The sequence below is a fragment of the Chrysemys picta genome, unplaced genomic scaffold, assembly GCF_011386835.1.
Source record: "Chrysemys picta bellii isolate R12L10 unplaced genomic scaffold, ASM1138683v2 scaf176, whole genome shotgun sequence".
In the NCBI taxonomy this organism is placed as follows: domain Eukaryota; kingdom Metazoa; phylum Chordata; order Testudines; family Emydidae; genus Chrysemys; species Chrysemys picta.
Genome location: NW_027052883.1, coordinates 102,501 through 107,500, shown reverse-complemented (window position 1 = coordinate 107,500; position 5,000 = coordinate 102,501). Strand labels below are relative to the sequence as shown.

General features: G+C 70.4%; 1 non-coding gene across 1 annotated transcript; it reads right to left on the bottom strand.

The window, feature by feature from the left end:
- Window positions 1–2,503: 2,503 nt before the first annotated feature.
- LOC135978210 (5S ribosomal RNA) lies at window positions 2,504–2,622 on the bottom strand. Its single transcript, XR_010595653.1, has one exon. It is a non-coding gene; the product is annotated as a 5S ribosomal RNA (ribosomal RNA).
- Window positions 2,623–5,000: the final 2,378 nt, after the last annotated feature.

Below are 5,000 nucleotides of genomic sequence, written 5' to 3'. Positions count from 1 at the left end.
GAGTCGTCCCTCCGAGAGCCGTGTCGGCGGCGGTGGCGGGTGTCAGGCTTTACGTCCAGCCTCCGGAGGGTGAGCGTCCTCGGACGCGATGCAGCCGCCGCAGAGAGGCAGCCTCCGAGGCAGGGAGCGGAGCACCGAGGCTGGGGAGTGGGGAGCAGGAGCCGGGGGGGAGGTGGGGGGCGTTCAGGACAACAGGTCAACCCCCTGGAAGCGGCTGTCAAATGTTCAACGTCCCCACTCGGCCACCAGGTCAAGCCCCGGGAAGCGGCTGTAAAATTCTCAAAGTCCCCACCGGGACAATAGGTCAAGCCCTGGGAGGCGGCTGTCAAATGTTCAAAGTCCCCACCGGGACAACAGGTCAACCCCCGGGAAGCGGCTGTCAAATTTTCAAAGTCCCCGTTCGGCCACCAGGTCAACCCGCTGAATCTACTGGGTTGACCTGGCGGCCGTTTTGCTTTCCGGCCACCAGGTCAACCCATTGGTTTCGACGGGTTGACCTGGCGGCTGGTTTGCTTTCCGGCCACCAGGTCAACCCATTGGATTCGACGGGTTGACCTGGTGGCCGGTTTGCTTTCCGGCCCGGGTGTCACCCCACTCCGAGGGCAGCACGGCAGTGGTCTTGAGGACCACAGAGGGGGGCTTAATAGTCGAGACGGAGCAGGTCCGGGGGAGGCTTAATAGTCGCCCCCCGGCCAGTCCGGGGGAGGCTTAATAGTCGTCCCCCGAGGACTCCGGGGGCCAGGCTTAATAGTCGTCCCCCCCCGGGCGCTCCAGGGGGGAAAGCTTAATAGTCCTCCCCCGAGGACTCCGGGGGCAGGCTTAACAGTCGTCCGCCCCGGGCGCTCCAGGGGGAAAGCTTAATAGTCCTCCCCCGACAGTGTGTGTGTGTGTGTGTGGGAGGGAGGCTTAGCAGTCTTGCCCCGGGCGGTCCGGTGGGGGAGGCTTAGCAGTCGTCCCCAGGGCGGTCCGGGGGTGGGGGGGGGGGGGAGGCCTCACAGTCGTCCCTCGGAGAGCCGGGTCAGCGGCAGTGGTGGGTTTACGTCCAGCCTCCGGAGGGTGCGCGTCCTCGGAGGCGATGCAGGCGCCGCAGAGAGGCAGCCTCCGAGGCAGGGAGCGGAGCACCGAGGCTGGGGAGAGGGGAGCAGGAGCCGGGGGCTGGGGCTGGGGGTGGGGGGCGTTCAGGACAACCGGTCAAGCCCCGGGAAGCAGCTGTCAAATGTTCCAAGTCCCCACTCGGCCACCAGGTCCACCCCAGTCTAGCAATGGGGTTGACCTGGCTGACGGCCGGTTAGTATCAAGGTAAACTCACCGTCGTCCACAGGAGGGCAGCTCTCAGGCCGGCCGGCTGCGGCTGACTCTGGGGCGGCGCCCGGTCCCGGCAGCGAGGGGCGGGGGGCGCGGAGCGAGACGGGGCTAACCGGGGGGGGGCGCCTCCTGCGACTTTGGGGGCCGCGGGTCGTCAGTGGCGTGCAGGCCGGGCCTCTCCCGGGGGATTCGGGGGGGCGGTCCTGCGGGCCGGGCGCAGGGGGCTCGAGCGAGCCCGGGCCGGTCCGCCCCGGGGCCGGGGTCTCCGCCTGCGGCTCAGGGGGGCGCGGGTCGTCGGGGGAGGAAGCCCGGGGGAGCCGCACACCGGCCCGCCAGGCCAGGCCTGGCCTGGATGGCCGCGGGGGGATTCGGGGCGGTCCCGCGGGCCGGGGGCCGGGCGCAGGGGAGGCGGGGGGGCCGAGCGAGTCCGTCCCGGGCCCGGGGCCTCCCCCTGCGGCTTTGGGGTCCGTGGGTCCCCGCTGGAGGAAGCCACTGGGAGCTGGACACCCGCCGTCCGTCCCGCCAGGCCAGGCCTGGCCTGGGTGGCCGCGGGGGGATTCGGGGCGGTCCCGCGGGCCGGGGGCCGGGCGCAGGGGAGGCGGGGGGGCCGAGCGAGTCGGGCCCGGGCCCGGGGCCTCCCCCTGCGGCTTTGGGGTCCGTGGGTCCCCGCTGGAGGAAGCCGCTGGGCGCTGGACACCCGCCGTCCGTCCCGCCTGGCCAGGCCTGGCCTGGGTGGCCGCGGGGGGATTCGGGGCGGTCCCGCGGGCCGGCGGCCGGGCGCAGGGGGTCCGAGCGAGTCCGTCCCGGGCCCGGGGCCTCCCCCTGCGGCTTTGGGGTCCGTGGGTCCCCGCTGGAGGAAGCCGCTGGGCGCTGGACACCCGCCGTCCGTCCCGCCTGGCCAGGCCTGGCCTGGGTGGCCGCGGGGGGGGATTCGGGGCGGACCTGCGGGCCGGCGGCCGGGAGGGTCCGGGCCAGTCCGCCCCATGCCCGGGGTCTCCCCCAGCGGCTTCGGTGGCCCCGGGGGGGGTCCTCCGCGGAGGAAGCCGGGTGGGTGGGGAGCCGGACCCCAGGCGCCCAGACCCGTGACCTGCGGCCGCGACCTCCGACTCGGCAGGAGCGACGAGGGGCTTTCCGGCCCGTCCCCCCCTCTCCTTCCCCCCCAGAAAAGGAGAGAGAGCTGACTCGGACCGGGAAAAGCTGCCTACGGCACCTGGGATTCCCAGGCGGTCACCCATCCAAGTACTAGCCAGGCCCGGGACGGTTTACCTTCCGAGATCGGACGGGATCGGGGGCGTTCGGTCCGGTATGGCCGTAGGCACCCGGCCCCGCGCCTCCTCGCCCGCTTTCCCCTGCCGACGCCCGGGCCTGCCGCACGGTGAGCCCCGGTCGGACTGCCCCCCCCCCCTGCGGCAGGGCCCCCGTCTCTCGCGGGCCCGGTCCTTTTTTCCTTTTCGAGCTCCGGGGCCCGGGCTGGCCGCCAGAGCCCCTCCGCCCGCCCTCCCCGGCGTCGGGGAAAATACTGTCCCGGACTTCCAGTGCGCCCGATCCTGTCAGCCGGGGGGTGGGGAGGGGCAGTCCCTCGCTGCGGCCGGGGAGGGTGAGCCCAGGGCGGCTTGCCTGCCGTGCGAGGCCCCTCTCGGCCACCAGGTCAACCCCGAGTCGAAAGGGCTGAAAAATTTTCAGAGTCCCCTCCCGGGCACCAGGTCAACCCGTGGAATCGGACGGGTTCACCTGCTGGCCGGTTCGCTTCCCGGGCACCAGGTCAACCCGTGGAATCGAAAGGGTTCACCTGCTGGCCGGTTTGCTTTCCGGCCACCAGGTCAACCCCTAGGGGTTTTAACGGGGGCACGCCCGGTGGCCTCTTTCCCGTCCGGTCACCAGGTCAACCCGGATCTCCCTCCTTCCCTGGGCGTCCCCTCCTCGGAGGCGTCAGGTTCCATTCCCCCCCCCCCCCCAGACTTCCAGGGGCCCGATCCAGTCGGCCGGGAGGCAGTCCCTCGCTGCGGCCGGGGAGGGTGAGCCCAGGGCGGCCTGGTCCATGTCTCTAGTGGGCCCGATCCTTTTTTTTTTTTTCGAGCTCCGGGGCCAGGCCCGCCCGGGCAGCCCTCCTCGGAGGCGTGGGGCGATTTCCCCCCGCCCCCAGACTTCCAGGGGCCCGATCCTGTCGGCCGGGAGGCAGTCCCTCGCTGCGGCCGGGGAGGGTCAGCCCAGGGCGGCTTGCCTGCCGTGCGAGTCCCCTCTCGGCCACCAGGTCAACCCCGAGTCGAAAGGGCTGAAAAATTTTCAGAGTCCCCTCCCGGGCACCAGGTCAACCCGTGGAATCGAACGGGTTCACCTGCTGGCCGGTTCGCTTTCCGGCCACCAGGTCAACCCGTGGAATCGAAAGGGTTCACCTGCTGGCCGGTTCGCTTTCCGGCCACCAGGTCAACCCCTAGGTTTTAAGGGGGGGGGACGCCAGGTGGCCTCTTTCCCGTCCGGTCACCAGGTCAACCCGGATCTCCCTCCTTCCCTGGGCGCCCCCTCCTCGGAGGCGTCAGGTTCCATTCTTTTTTCCAGACTTCCAGGGGCCCGATCCAGTCGGCCGGGTGGCAGTCCCTCGCTGCGGCCGGGGAGGGTGAGCCCAGGGCGGCTTGCCTGCCGTGCGAGTCCCCTCTCGGCCACCAGGTCAACCCCGAGTCGAAAGGGCTGAAAAATTTTCAGAGTCCCCTCCCGGGCACCAGGTCAACCCGTGGAATCGAACGGGTTCACCTGCTGGCCGGTTCGCTTCCCGGGCACCAGGTCAACCCGTGGAATCGAAAGGGTTCACCTGCTGGCCGGTTCGCTTTCCGGCCACCAGGTCAACCCCTAGGTTTTAAGGGGGGGGACGCCCGGTGGCCTCTTTCCCGTCCGGTCACCAGGTCAACCCGGATCTCCCTCCTTCCCTGGGCGCCCCCTCCTCGGAGGCGTCAGGTTCCAGTCTTTTTTCCAGACTTCCAGGGGCCCGATCCAGTCGGCCGGGAGGCAGTCCCTCGCTGCGGCCGGGGAGGGTGAGCCCAGGGCGGCCTGGTCCATGTCTCTAGTGGGCCCGATCCTTTTTTTTTTTTCGAGCTCCGGGGCCAGGCCCGCCCGGGCAGCCCTCCTCGGAGGCGTGGGGCGATTTCCCCCCCCCCCCCCAGACTTCCAGGGGCCCGATCCTGTCGGCCGGGAGGCAGTCCCTCGCTGCGGCCGGGGAGGGTCAGCCCAGGGCGGCCTGCTTGGCGGCCGGGTCCATGTCTCTAGTGGGCCCGATCCTTTTTTTCCCTTTTCCGGCTCCGGGGCCCGGGGTGCTCGGGTAGCCCTCCGCGGTGGCGTCGGCCAATTTTTTTTAAAATCAGACTTCCGTGGGCCCGATCCTGACGGCCGGGAGGCAGTCCCTCGCCGCGTCCGGGGACGGCGAGACGCTCGGCCACCGGGTCAACCCGGAGGAAGCGGGCTGGGGGGAAAAAAAAAAAAAAAAGTTTTCCAAGTCCGAAAAATTTTCAAAGTCCCCTCTCGGCCACCAGGTCAACCCCTTTGGAGCGAATGGGTTGACCTGACGGCCGGTCGTCTCGCGGATGTCCGGAAGGGGTCGCCCCACGCCGTCTCGGCCGACCGAGGGAACCACGAGGTGGCGCCCGGTTCCAGTTTCGTACCGCCGAAGGCGGGGCTTTGGCTTTTTCGACCTGCCTTTCGAGGAT